Source organism: Coregonus clupeaformis, unplaced genomic scaffold, assembly GCF_020615455.1.
Source record: "Coregonus clupeaformis isolate EN_2021a unplaced genomic scaffold, ASM2061545v1 scaf0840, whole genome shotgun sequence".
NCBI lineage: Eukaryota > Metazoa > Chordata > Actinopteri > Salmoniformes > Salmonidae > Coregonus > Coregonus clupeaformis.
The window spans coordinates 156,938-172,119 of NW_025534295.1; the positions used below are offsets into that span (position 1 = coordinate 156,938).

Consider the following 15,182-nt stretch of genomic DNA (forward strand, 5'->3'; position numbering starts at 1 on the left):
CATGGCTCACATTAACACCATCATCCCAGACACCCTGGACCCACTCCAATTTGCATACCGCCCCAACAGAACCACAGATGACGCAATCTCTATTGCACTCCACACTGCCCTCGCCCATCTGGACAAAAGGACCCTATGTGAGAATGCTGTTCATTGACTACAGCTCACCGTTCAATCACTAACACCTCCCTCTGCAACTGGATCCTGGACTTCCTGACGGGCCTCAACAACACATCCGCCAAGCTGACCCTCAACACGGGGGCCCCTCAGGGGTGCATGCTTAGTCCCCTCCTGTACTCCCTGTTCACCCACGATTGCGTGGCCGCACACGACTCCAACACCTTCATTAAGTTTGCTGACGAAACGACAGTGGTAGGCCTGATCACCAACAATGATGAGACAGCCTATAGGGACAACAACGTCTCCCTCAATGTCAGCAAGACAAAGGAGCTGATCGTGGACTACAGAAAACGGAGGGCCGAGCACGCCACCATCCACATCGACAGGGCTTTATTGGAGCGGGTTAAGTGCTTCAAGTTCCTCGGTGTCCACATAACTAAGGAATTAACATGGTCTACACACACCAACACAGTCGTGAAGAAGGCACGACAACACCTTTTCCCCCTCAGGAAGATGAAAAGATTTTGGTGTGGGCCCTCAGATCCTCAAAAAGTTCTAAAGAGCATCTTGACTGGCTGCATCACCACTTGGTATGGTAACCGCTTGGCATCCGACCGCAAGGCGCTACAGAAGGTAGTGCATACAACCCAGTACATCACTGGGGCCGAGCTCCCTGCCATCGAGGAGCTCTATACCTGGCGGTGTCAGAAGGCTCTAAAAATTGTCAAAGACTCCAGTCATACACTGTTCTCTCTTCTACCACATGGCAAGCGGTAGTGATGTACCAAGTCTGGAACCAACAAGACCCTGAACAGCTCCTACCCCCGAGCCATAAGACTGCTAAATTGTTAACCAAATAGCTACCCGGACAAACTTTTTTGACTCATCACATACGCTGCAGCTACTGCTACGCTGATGCTATTATCTATCCTGTTGCCTAGTCACTTTACCACTACCTACAGTATACAGTACCTTCAGAAAGTATTCAGACCCCTTGACTTTTTCCACATTTTGTTACGTTATAGCCTTATTCTAAAATGTATTCAATTGTTTTTTTCCCTCATTAATCTACACACAATACCCCATAATGACAAAGCAAAAACTGGTTTTTAGAAATGCTAACTAATTTATTAAGTATTCAGACCCTTTACTCAATAATTTGTTGAAGCACCTTTGGCAGCGATTACAACCTTCAGTCTTCTTGGGTATGACGCTACATACCTGTATTGGCATACCTGTATTTGGGGAGTTTCTCCCATTCTTCTCTGCAGATCCTCTCAAGCTCTGTCAGGTTAGATGGGGAGCATTGCTGCACAGCTATTTTCAGGTCTCTCCAGAGATGTTCGATCGGGTTCAAGTCTGGGCTCTGGCTGGGCCACTCAAGGACATTCAGAGACTTGTCCCGAAGCCACTCCTGCGTTGTCTTGGCTGTGTGCTTAGGGTCGTTGTCCTGTTGTGAACCTTCACCCCAGTCTGAGGTCCTGAGCACTCTGGAGCAGGTTTCCATCAAGGAGCTCCCTGTACTTTGCTCCATTCATCTTTCCCTCGATCCTGACTAGTCTCCCAGTCCCTGCCGCTGAAAAACATCCACACAACATGATGCTGCCACCACCATGCTTCACCGTAGGGATGGTGCCAGGTTTCCTCCAGACGTGACCCTTGGCATTCATGCCAAAGGGTTCAATCTTGGTTTCATCAGACCAGAGAATCTTGTTTCTCATGGTCTGAGAGTCTTTAGGTGCCTTTTGGCAAACTCCAAGCAGGCTGTCATGTGCCTTTTACTGAGGAGTGGCTTCCTTCTGGCCACTCTACCCTAAAGGCCTGATTGGTGGAGTGCTGCAGAGGAAGTTATCCTTCTGGAAGGTTCTCCCATCTCCACAGAGGAACTCTAGAGCTCTGTCAGAATGACCATCAGGTTCTTGGTCACCTCCCTGAGTTTGGCCAGGCGGCCAGCTAGGATGAGTCTTGGTTGTTCCAAACTTCTTCCATTTCAGAATGATGGAGGCCACTGTGTTCTTGGGGACCTTCAATGGAAACAGGATGCACCTAAACTCAATTTCGAGTCTCATAGCAAAGGGTCTGAATACTTATGTAAATAAGGTATTTCCGTTTTTTTGTTTTAATACATTTGCAAAAAACAAACTGTTTTCACTTTGTCATTAAGGGGTATTGTGTGTAGATTGCTGGGTTTAAAAAAAATCCATTTAAGAATAAGGCTGTAATTTAACAAAATGTGGAAAAAGTCAAGGGGTCTGAATACTTTCCGAAGGCTGTATGTACATATATACCTCAATTACCTCGTACCCCTGCACATTGACTCGGTACTGATACCTCGTGTATATAGCCAAGTTATCGTTACTCATTGTGGATTTATTTGTTCTTTTATTTTTAAATGTTTCTCTCTGCGTTGTTAGGATGGGCCTGTTAGTAAGCATTTCACTGTTAGTCCACACCTGTTGTTTGCAAAGCATGTGACAAAGAAAATGTGATTTGATTTAATTTTGTATTTCTGACCAATCCGATCTGCTCTGTAAAAGATCTGAAGTGAAAAGATCAAAAGACCAATTAGTGGAAAAAATATATATATCAGAATTGGGCTGCCTGTCTAAACGCAGCCTTAGTGTAGGCTACATCCCAAATGGCACCCTGTTCACCATATTGCACTACTTTTGACTAGAGCCTTATGGTCAAAAGTTGTGCACTATATAGCAAATAGGGTGCCATTTGGGACGCAGACTTTTCCTCTAGTGCAGGGTTCTTCAATTCCGGTCCTGGAGGGCCGAAACACTTCTGTTTTTTATTTCTACCTGGTAGTTAATTGCACTCACCTGGTGTCCCAGGTCTGAATTAGCCCCTGATTAGAAGGAGAGGATGAAAAACAGAGGTGTTTCGGCCCTCCACGACCGGAATTGAAGAGCCCTGATCTAGTGTATTTACAGGCGTATATCAATCCAATGTGGAAGAATACAAGATGTGACAGCAAAAGCTGGATGTTGTGATAGGCAATCTGTGTTTTGGGGAAAAGTGGTGAGCACTAGGGATTGAAATAGGTTTTGAATGGCAATGGTGTGTGTGCGCTCATGTGCATTTGTGTGTGTCTGTGTTGGTCATGTGGGTGCCTGCGGTCTCTCTGGCCCCTGCACTTTATTGGTTGTCTTGAATGTGGCCACACTGGCTTGCTGACTCATATGACCCTGGCTGTGTCTTACACACACAAACACATACACACATACACTGACTCAGCCCTCCGTATCAGGGCGATTGAGTGAGTGGCCTGTGACGAGGGGCTGGACAGGCCTGACAGGGTCTCCAGTAAGCAATAAGGCATGAGAACTCAGGGATTATCGTGTGATAACTCCCGAGGCGAAGGAGGGAGTTACAGCCCTTAGAAGGGAGTTATCACACGATAATTCCTGGGTTCGAGGGCCTTATTGCTTTTATAAAACGGTTGCCAACATATTGAAAAAAAGATGAACGACATGTTTTCATAAATGTTTTTATTATATTGAGTAAATTCGTTTTATTGAATCCTTCCACCATGCAAAATAGTCGTGGCAAAAGCCAGTCGTAAGTTCTGAGATTCTGAAGTTGCTAGCCAAATGGGCTGGTCGTTCATTCTATCCATTCTATTTGCAGTGGTTGCTATGCTAAACAAATCATTGGCATGCAGCTATAGATGGGTTAGCTAACAACGTCACAAAAATGATGCGTGCTTCAATAGGGCAGAAGGCCGTGTGTTGTTGTGATTCTGGCCAGATAGCTAGCAACAATGACAAGAAGCTGCGATGTGGGGAATCGTAGGTGGCTCGTTTCAGCTAGTTTTATATTTTTCTTGTTACCATGACTTGTTTTGAGGTGTTTTGACTATATCTATGCTAATATGCCAAAAAATTGCTGGCTAGCTAACCAACAACTGTAATGATGTATTTGAGAGACAACAAGTTCTCATTGTGCAAATGTATTTTGTAAGGGTTGGTGTGAGGTGTGACCCAGGTGTGGTGCAGGATATACAGTAGGCAGTAGGCAGAGATGGTGAAACAAGGATCTTTACTGGTGATCCCGAAGCCACTATACAAAATAACGGACTTATCACAATAAAAGAAAGACGGAGCAAATAAGTCTCCAAAAACTGGCTGACAGACAAAATACGAAATACTACCTACGACTAAAACAAATAACGAAACAGGAAGAACACTTCTCAAGTACCTGTACATAGGTCTCCGATCAGACACTGAGTAGTCCTGCTGAAACTAACAGAGAAAACTGAGCAAGGGAACACAGGGAAGTGAGGGCATAAATACACAGGTGAACAGGTAGACACAGGTGACACCAATAGGATACTGATTAGTCTAGACTGTGAGGGAGGAGGTGCCTAAGGTTGTCAGAGGATGACACCAAGTGGGTCGCTCCGGAACTGCGACCCCCTCCTGTAACAGTATTTATGTTTTCAATAAACATCGGAGACAAAATATAGTTGACATGTTTCAAGTTTTAATGTCATGTGCACAAGTATAGTGAAATGCCTTTCTTGCAAGCTCCAAACCCAACAATGCAGTAATCAATATCAATGTACCACTACAAATAACATGAGGACAAAAACACAATAAATACAAATATGAAATAAGAACAAGAGAAAGTAAGAAGCTATATACAGGGTCAGTTCCAATACCATATTTACAATGTGCAGGGATACTGGAGTGATAGAGGTAGATATGTATAGGGGTAAGGTAACTAGACATCAGGATATGTGATAAATAGAGTAGCAGCAGCATAAATGATGATTGTATGTGAGTGTGTGTGCATGTGTGTAGAGTCAGTATAAATGTGTGTGCATGTTATGTGTGTGTTGGAGTGTCAGTGTGCATGAGTGTGTAGAGTCCTGTGAGTGTGCATAGAGACAGTGTGAAAAATAAATAAATAAAATAAAATGTTGTCAACAATCTAAGCCAACCCTGTCTGTTTTGCCCCATAGTTGTGCACGCGTCAGTTTTGTTGCTAAACATCCAACTTGTCTATGCAGGCTAGCTACTTCTCCTTTGCTAGCCAGCTAGTCAACTAAAGCTAACACACAATCACATCGAGCAGCTGAAATGACAGCAAACTGTGCACTTTCGTTTGTTTGACCTTTTTTCTATTGCCATTTCTTTGGATATATCCATTAATGATCCTGATAAATGAATTAGCCTGGATCAGATAAGCTGTCAGTCTCGTCATGTACATATGCATGGCACGGTGGAGATCACAAAAAACGGCAACATTGTTCCAGAGGTTAGAGAGGCAGACAGTAAGGTTTAGACAAACCCCAACGGTTGCATAGCAAATGCTAGCCTATGTTGTGACATGACTTATTTATCGAATCAACTAACTATGTTTAATTGTCACTCTATTAATTTAATCATGTAACAATTAACTCATTAGGAATTTGGGGCACCACGGGAGAAGTTGTTTAACGAGTTACCATCTCCTGAATTAAACTCTTAGAAGATATATATGTTATATATCAATAACAGTCACTTATTAATCATTACCTCAACAGTCTCATTTTGAACGTCGCATGTTCCTTGATATCTGGAAGAACCCTAACCTTACTTATGAGTCAGCAATACACAAATTGGCTTAATTATTTATTTACTAGCTAACTAAATAATAACACAGAATACATACATACTCAATACATGAGAAAAGTCCCTAGTGGACTAACAACAGCATGACAGCTTGGTTATCAAAAAGAGAGGGGTCAATAGAAGGAGGGTGAAAGAGAGAGACAAAGAGATTCAACTTATCGTTGTTACATTTGGAAACCACCGCTCTTTCGGATAAGAAATGAAATGCATATTTACGCGTAGCTGTCCTTGATTGTCATCTCTCTGTTGAACCACTTTCTCAAAAAGGGTTTGAGTGTCCTGGTTCCACATTGGTGAGACTCGGCTTGTCTTCGAGTGGAGTGTTCGTTAGAATAGATACTTCAGATGTACCAATGGTTGTCTGAGATGGGATTGTCCTTTCCAACTCGTGTCTTTAGTGAAAGTTCTAGACTACTTTACATGCCAGCTGCAGACTGGTAATGTACGGTCTAGTGTGTTTCTTCTTCTTGTGTAGAGATTGAGAGTTTCAGAGTTTCTCTCCATTACAAACGTGTGGACTAACGTCTCACGTTTCCTGGTCTTAAAGTGTCAACCATTTGTAATGTGAGTTCGCGCTTCATGTCGGCTGGTCTTTCTGGTCTAAACATTTTAAGCCATGTAGCCAAAACTCCACATTTCTTGGTCTTTCTCATTCAAAGTTCAAACCATTCTAAACGTGCAGTCGCCACTCTCACGTTATCTGGTCTAAATGTACATTTCGTTACTAAGGCTTTTATCAGGTAAAAAGGGGGCGTTCCATCACGCCGACCCAATGTCTGTGCTCACTGGGGCGTGGTTACTGACTGGGCGGCAAAAGTTTATATAGAACAATTGTCTCATTAGAAGATTAAAATCACATTGCTATCTTCACAAAAGTACTCTCATACTTCATCATATATTTTATACAACATTTAGATGTAAACTTGATAAATAGAACATGTACACTTTCAGAGTTACAGTTATTCCGTTACACCATCCTTAATGACATCACAAACTAATAAACAATATGACATTATTATTCTTTAGGTCCCTACTGACCATTCCAAACATTTGGAGGTCAGGAATAATGTTCCAATTTCCACTTTTATTGACATAAGAGATTTTAGGCAGCAAAGAGTCTCTGGAACAAAGAAAATCTCAGTCTTCCCATACTAGACACCAAAATGAGTTATTTTCTGCAAACAATTTATGTTAAGTCATAAAACCGGCCCAACTCCCCCTTCTCCTCTCCTGTGGGAGAAAGGGGGGTTCTGGCTATCTGTCAGCCATTTGCCAAGCTGGTCTGGCACCTTTGATCCTCACCAAGAAGAGAGTCATGACAGCTAGTAGCATGGTGAAATATTGTCTACATGCTTTTTTTCCAGGGGAGATTAAGCTCATAAATTGACTGGCGGGGCTGTGGGACAATGGATGCACATTGATCAATCTAATGGAACTGTTAACAGGCATTACCCGGATAATGTGGGGATTGTGGTGCTATAACTACCTGCTATCAACCAATCAGCATCTAGGATCCAAACAACCTGTTTTATAATGTGTCATGCAGCTCACATGGTCACTGTGCTCTGACATGGAGGTCCCAGGAGATAAGCTCTGGAAGATAGATATCTGCCTGCTAGAACTACCAACCATGTCCCAGGAGATAAGCTCTGGAAGATAGATATCTGCCTGCTAGAACTACCAACCATGTCCCAGGAGATAAGTTCTGGAAGATAGATATCTGCCTGCTAGAACTACCAACCATGTCCCAGGAGAAAAGCTCTGGAAGATAGATATCTGCCTGCTAGAACTACCAACCATGTCCCAGGAGATAAGCTCTGGAAGATAGATATCTGCCTGCTAGAACTACCAACCATGTCCCAGGAGATAAGCTCTGGAAGATAGATATCTGCCTGCTAGAACTACCAACACTCACAAAGTAGCCTAATAGTGGCTCTTCTAAAGCACTGTTATAAAGCTTTAAGGAGGTTTGAAGATGTGGCTGTGATCTAAGCTCTGGTAGATATATGCCTGCTGCCATAGCACAAACAACACTTTTAACACAGTCTAGCTTGTGTCCCAGTGAATGTTGTAATCTAAAGCACTGGTATGAAGCTGGATGGTTTTCTTTAAGATACATGTGACTGTGATGTACTATATGGTTCTTTAATAATGGAACACTAGTCACTTTAATAACGTTTACATATTTTGCAATACTCATCTCATATGTATATACTGTATTCTATTCTATTCTACTGTATTTAAGTCTATGCTGCTCCGACATTGCTCGTCCAAATATTTATATATTCTTAATTCCATTCCTTTACTTTAGATTTGTGTGTATTGTGTGTATTGTTGTGAAATTGTTAGATATTACTTGTTAGATATTACTGCACTGTTGGAGCTAGAAACACAAGCATTTTGCTACACCCGCAATAACATCTGCTAAACACGTGTATGTGACCAATACAATTTGATTTGATTTGATTTGATTTGGAAATGAGAGAAAAAGGAGCAACTGTCTGCTTGATGGCTCATTTCACTGACTTGGCCTGTATTAACATGTGATCATTTACAAGAGGCACTATGCCTTACAGATCTACACCAGCTAGCTACTGTACATTCCCTTGAGCGTGTCTGTCTGAGTCTGAGTCAACTGGACATTTCCTTCTTGAATCCTCATTCAAGACTCCTACTTGAGCTTTAACTCTGTAGCTCAATTGGTAGAGCATGCCGCTTGTAACACCAGGGTAGTGGGTTCGATCCCCGGGACCACCCATACGTAAAAATGTATGCACACATGACTGTAAGTCGCTTTGGATAAAAGCGTCTGCTAAATGGCATATTATTATTATTATTATAGATACACAGATAGCTAAGTAACTATACATTTGCATGGTACTTGATGTATGAGTGGATATGACAATATAAACATCTTCTCATCCCCCCTACATAATGCCAGGGCAAATGTGAAACCACATCTGTGCCCTCTCTCCAGATAGGGCCACTCACTGGCCGCTCACTGGAGTGGAATGTTCTGAGCGCAGGGCAAGGGGCATGAGGTGGGCATCTACCCTACCCGCGGGGCACTGCTAACAGCTAACTTATAGTCTTGGGCTATTCCCTATATGGTGCACTTCTTTTGACCAGGGCCCAGACATAGTTCCTCTGCTCCATTATACTGTAACTCCAGGTGTGCTTTGGGACAATTCCATAACACATTTTTATGTCTCCGCTAACTCATAGTTTCTTTGCTCCAGCAGCAGCTCTGCCATTCTAACTCTACTTGAATGTGTGCTTTGGGACAATTCCATTATATGTTTTTCAGTGTCTGATTTTCCTGCTTAGGGACATATCCATTATGTTTTACCATTGACTACATTAGCACATAAAAGCCGTACGCTTGACGCCGCTGGCTCTCAGTAATAACTCGCTCTGCGAAGAGAGAGAGGAGAATCTGGGGGTCTTTAGCTTGATCCGCTCCTTTCTTCCCCCCTCCGTTGGCCCTGTGTCACTGGCTTGTACAGTAACAGATAGATTGAGGAGGGGAAGTGTTGAGTTATTGATGACGTTTGTTGGATGCGTCGCTAGTCGCCCCAACACTCTTTTTCTTTCTTGAAGTTATTCTACCCCAGTTTTTTTCTCTCTTTCTCTCCCTCTCTCTGTGTGGGCAGTCTGTCCCTCTCTCTCTCCTTCTCTCTCTCTCTAACAGTTTCTCTCTTCCCTCTCTCTCCCTGTCTCTCCCTCTACCTCTCTCTGTCTTTTCGCTGGGTGAATATCTTCAGAGCTGCCTTCGGAATTCAAAGGCAAAGCAGAAGCAGCTAGCTGGCCTAGTAAGCTGCTTAAAACATGTTTATTTAAATTTATCTCAGAGTTATAGAGGATCTGGAGCAGAAACATTCAGGCATGATTTCACTGCATGAGAGCGCTAGCTTATTGCTAATGCTATGCACATACAGTGCATTCGGAAAGTATTCAGACCCCTTGACACATTTCCACATTTTGTTAGGTTACAGCCTTATTCTAAAATGGATAAAAAAATCATTAAAACATCTCATCAATCTACACACAATACCCCATAATGACAAAGCAAAAACAGCTTTTTAGACATTTTTGCTAATTTATTAAAAATAAAAAACGGTAATATTACATTTACATAAGTATTCAGACCCTTTACTCAGTACTTTGTTGAAGCACCTTTGGCAGCGATTACAGCATTGAGTTTTCTTGGGTATGACGCTACAAGCTTGGCACACCTGTATTTGGGGAGTTTCTCCTATTCTTCTCTGCAGATCCTCTCAAGCTCTGTCAGGTTGAATGGGGAGCGTTGCTGCACATCATTTTCAGGTCTCTCCAGAGATGTTTGATTGGGTTCAAGTCTGGGCTCTGGCTGGGCCACTCAAGGACATTCAGAGACTTGTCCTGAAGCCACTCCTGCGTTGTCTTGGCTGTGTGCTTAGGGTCGTTGTCCTGTTGGAAGGTGAACCTTCGCCCCAGTCAACCTTCGCCCCAGTGAACCTTCGCCCCAGTGAACCTTCGCCCCATATATATATATATATATAACAATTGACCGTAACTTATGTGTTATGGCTTTACATTCCCTACTATATTGTGGATAAAAAGTTACCTGTCTAACAGAACACAGAGGGTGTTCTTTAATGGAAGCCTCTCCAACATAATCCAGGTAGAATCAGGAATTCCCCAGTGCAGCTGTCTAGGTCCCTTACTTTTTTCAATCTTTACTAACGATATGCCACTGGCTTTGAGTAAAGCGACTGAAATGACTGCAACACTTAACAAAGAGCTGCAGTTAGTTTCAGAATGGGTGGCAAGGAATAAGTTAGTCCTAAATATTTAAAAAACTAAAAGCATTGTATAACTGCCTTAATTTTGCCGGACCCCAGGAAGAGTAACTGCTGCCTTGGTAGAATGTGGAGACAAATACAGGAACAATATTAATATTTAGTCAATGAAAGCCTGTCTTTTGACAGAGGATATGTTTAAGTGTTGACAGTGATTCAAACCCTCTGTGTTCTGTAGAGAACCAAGTGGTAGAGTGTATTAAGCCAGTGTTCAGTGGCCTACTGATTGAGTTGACTGAGTGAGCACATCCAGGGTGAGTCAGGGTCAGGCATGGCTGCACTGAACACATACACACCCACACACACACACACACATACACACCCACACACACACACACACACCCAACCACCCACCCACACACCCACCCACACACACCCACCCGTGCACGCACGCCCGCACGCACGCACACACACACACACACACACACACACACACACACACACACACACACACACACACACACACACACACACACACACACACACACACACACACACACACACTTACTGGGCTTTGTCATATGGCACACTGCCAAAACATTCCCATGCAGACTTTCATTTCACCCTTTAGCCTTTAGAAATAGCATGAACTGGACAGATACACCTAAGCAGTTATCCTGACACCTTGTTATGTGAATCCCACAAAGATACTAGAAAACAATGGAAACTAACCTGGGTAGTTTTTCTTCTCCACTTTCTTCCATACAACTTCATGACCTGAGGAGGTAGGGTCAGTGAGCGAATGAGCGAGCAAGCGAAAGGGCCAGACGGTTAGCCCAAAACAATAATGTCGTGCCACTCCACAGCCATCTCTTTACCCGTGACTGTGCCCGTGACTCTGCCATTTGAGCGAATCCCAAACAGCTGGGCTGCAGCCTGTCACGGTCCCTTGTGAGGCAGGCCAGTCCGGTGTCACCCCCGTCACCCCCGTCACCCCCCTTGAGTTGACACAGGGGGCAAGGGAGAATGATGCAAGGTCAAGACGTCATCAGGCATCGCTGGCCATGCTGGCACACCAAGATGAAGAGACCGCTGTTGCAAATCAAATACAATTCTATTGGTCACATACACACATTTAGCAGATGTTATTACTTACGGGTGTAGCGAAATGCTAAGATGCTAGCAGTACCAGTGGGCAAGATTGGCATCCGTTATGTGGGAGAGATTCTGGGAAGTGTTAACTTTAAAGTTCAAAGATTATCAAGGGGGATACCTTCTCCCATTTTTGTTATCAAAGGCTATGGCGATCCCCTTATCCTCCGTTGATTTGAGGCCTGCTTGAGGGGTTGGCGGGTCGACCCAGTGTCAGCCTAGTGTCGACTCAGCATGTGTATCTTATTGTATGAGTGTCTGTGTGTGACAGGCACGACCCTCATGGTAATGTCCTTGTGGGAACAAGAGTAACAAGCTGACACTCCGGAGAGGAGAACATGTCACAGAAGATGAGAAATGCCAGAGAAGGCTGTTTTGTCACTAGTCATTGTAATCAGACAAGGGAGAGGCATGGCTTGAGCTAAGGGAAAGAGAAGGCAGTATTTTAAGACCACAATACGACGTCAAATACTATTTATCTCAGACTGGATATCTCTTTGGCTTGCTGAATGATATAAACAACCAGCTTTTTTCTGCACATAAGAAGTCTTAGATATATAGAAACAATTATCACATAATTCCGATCTTTTTCCCACCATAATATGTATTATTCCCCACTGGAGCATATCTGAAGGGCTTCTTCTTCGGTGGTTGAGGCAGCAGTCAAACTGGCGTTATATCGTAATGGTGAATCACGCTGTGCGTTTGACAGGCACTGAAAACAAGGCGGGTAAAGCCCATGAGGAGTTTAGCATGAGCCTGCTTCATATGCAGGCGGGTGAGAAGAAAGCAAGGATCGCGAGGGGAGGCTTTAAATATACCTGGTAACAATTAGACTTCTCAAGGAATATTTTTTTGACCGTGTATCACTAGGCTAGAGAGACTAGAGCATCGCTATGGCAATAAGACTAGGGGGTGGTTTGTATTATTGTGGCTTTAAGTTTATTAAAGGCATGAATCAATAGCTGTGAGTCATTTCTGAGACAAGGTACTCATCATGTGGGTTGACTCTGAAAATAAATAAACTCACAGAGAGAATTATTGACACGAAAGTCTTCCATGCACAAAATGAAGTTGACTCTAGTCATTAGTGTGAGTTTTTGTCAACATAAATGTAATATCCTCTGCAGTTGTTGCGCTTTGGGGTCCTCGGGCTACGCAAGTGATGTTTTTCTTTCATTATGAACTTAATGTTACTGTAGAGAATGGTAGGAATGAAAAATAACAACTTCTTCTGGTTTGTGATACATATATTTTCATAAATATTTTTGCAGCTCATTTGGCATAGGCTACACAAAAAGTAATGCTAGCCCTAATATATGTATTGTAACTACACTATTATAAGTAATAATAGTCTAGCACTTGTTGTAATACACTCAGATCCCCTCAAAAGCACATAGCTGAAGTAAATTCCCCCCTATATGGTGTGAACAAAGACAGAGATAAAAGACCCTAAATCGCTACCAGCCCACATGGAAAAAATACTATACTATACTATGGTATAAATACTATAGTATTCACTGTAGTGTTTTGCCGACTTTACAGTAGTATTCACGGTAGTGTTTTTGTAGACTTTACTGTAGTATACTGTATTATTTACAGTTTACTGTAGTTTAAATAGTGTAGGGAAAGAAACTGTAGTATATACCACAGTAATTACTGTAGTGTTTTTGGTGACTGTAGTATACTGTAGTATTTACTGTAGTGTTTTTGCTGACTGTAGTATACTGGAGTATTTACTGTAGTGTTTTTGCTGACTGTAGTATTTACTATAGTTTTTTTGTTTTATTATCTTTGACATACAAGGGGGGGCTTTTTCCTTGAGGAAACCTACTGGACAAATACTAAAAGAGCACATTTTCCATAATATGTAGGTAGGTAGGACTGGGGTCTGAACCATAGACATTAAATCCAGTAGATAGTAACAGCACTGACGTCATCCACGTATTCCTAAGAAGATATCCCAATGGCTCATGAAGTATTTACATTTGAAGCGTGCCATGTTGTTGAATGAGGCTGAATGGCACCAAAGTGGCTGTAACTAGCAAAGGATCATGGTCGATGTAGTCGTTTTCATCCTGCCTGGAGACACGTGCAAAGAGCGTGTATGAGTAGCCTGCCGCCCGTGATTGGTCTGTGTCAGCACGTGGTCCTGTTTGACAACAAATGTAGTAGTTAGAATGGATCACTATTTAATTAAATATCTCGATTTGTAGCGAACTTAAAAATAATTCGCAAACTTCAAAAGAATCGAACTTGATCAAAATAAGCAAATTTTAGAGCACAAAACAGCCGTCTAAAAAAGATTGTTTGGCCGTTCTGCCGATCGTAATTTACACAGGCTTTCTAGGACAGACCCGGGCTTTTGGCCCTGCTAGGTTGCTACGCAGTAGCCGACCAGCAGAGCTCGTGACTTCACACTCCAGACCGGACACTGGGGGCCTGGTCTGAATGGATAGTTCAGAGCTTCTGCTCTTTTCTATAACCTGTAGGGAACACAATATATGTAGGTTTCTCACTCATGTGTGGCACACATTGGGATATGGGGGGAGGGGATGGGTAGGGTATATGCAAGTTTAATACTGTAGTATTTACTATAGTTGTCACGAGTTACAAAGCCAGAACCCAGAAGCAGACCAGGACAAGGTAAGTTGAAACGAAGGTGAGTGTTTATTTACAAAGTCAAGAGTGATGCTGAATAATCCAGGGAACAGAGCGGGCGGCGTTGATTAGTTGTTGGGGGTGCAGTGGTTGATCCAATCATGGCTCGGCAGCCGCCGACCACCAGGCAGAGGTTGGATGAAGGCTCCGGACGAGTGACTGCAGATGGAACAAAACGGAGGTAAGTAAACAACAAACCAACAAGGTGCAAAACAACAAAACTAACGCTAGAAGCCCTAAGACTGATACTCTGGTAAACCTACTGTTCATGGCTAACGATCCGGCAGGGAATGGATGTTAGGCCAGAGCCTAAGAAGGGTGATGATCAGGACCAGGTGTGCAGATTGCTGATGGGATGCAGGTGCGGAAATCAAGAGAGCTCCCCGGAGCGTTCCAGAACCCTCGGGAAACTGGAGATCCCGAGCAGAAAGACTAGTCCACAGACAGGACCCGACTCAGACTGCCGGGATCGTTACAGTACCCCCCTCCGACGAACGCCACCGGGCGGACTCCCGGAGCGCCAGGATGGAGGCGGTAGAAGTCACGGATGAGGTCAGCATCTAGGATCTGTCGCCGCGAATCCAACTCTCTCTTCAGGACCATACCCCTCCCAGTCCACGAGATACTGGAAACCCCGGCCCCGCCGTCTGGAATCCATGATGCGTCGCACCGTGTAGGCAGGACCACCTCCGATCATCCGAGGAGGAGGAGGAGGAGGCGGAGGAGGCAACAGAGGACTGAGGAAAACAGGCTTGAGGCAGGAGACATGAAAGGTGGGATGGACTCTGAGCGTCCTCGGGAGTTTGAGTCGAACTGCCACCGGATTGATCACCTTCTCCACCAC

At 43.5% G+C, this 15,182-nt stretch overlaps 1 protein-coding gene and 1 non-coding gene across 2 annotated transcripts in view; one reads left to right on the forward strand and one right to left on the reverse strand.

Moving 5' to 3' along the window:
- Positions 1-15,182, forward strand: part of LOC123485755 (glycine receptor subunit alpha-3-like) — a gene marked incomplete at its 3' end in the record, with an annotated part of 75,691 nt that overhangs the window by 5,855 nt on the left and 54,654 nt on the right. The gene's annotated exons all lie outside the window — the stretch shown is intronic.
- LOC123485756 lies at positions 13,485-13,537 on the reverse strand. The gene has a single exon (XR_006659139.1). It is a non-coding gene; the product is annotated as a U7 small nuclear RNA (small nuclear RNA).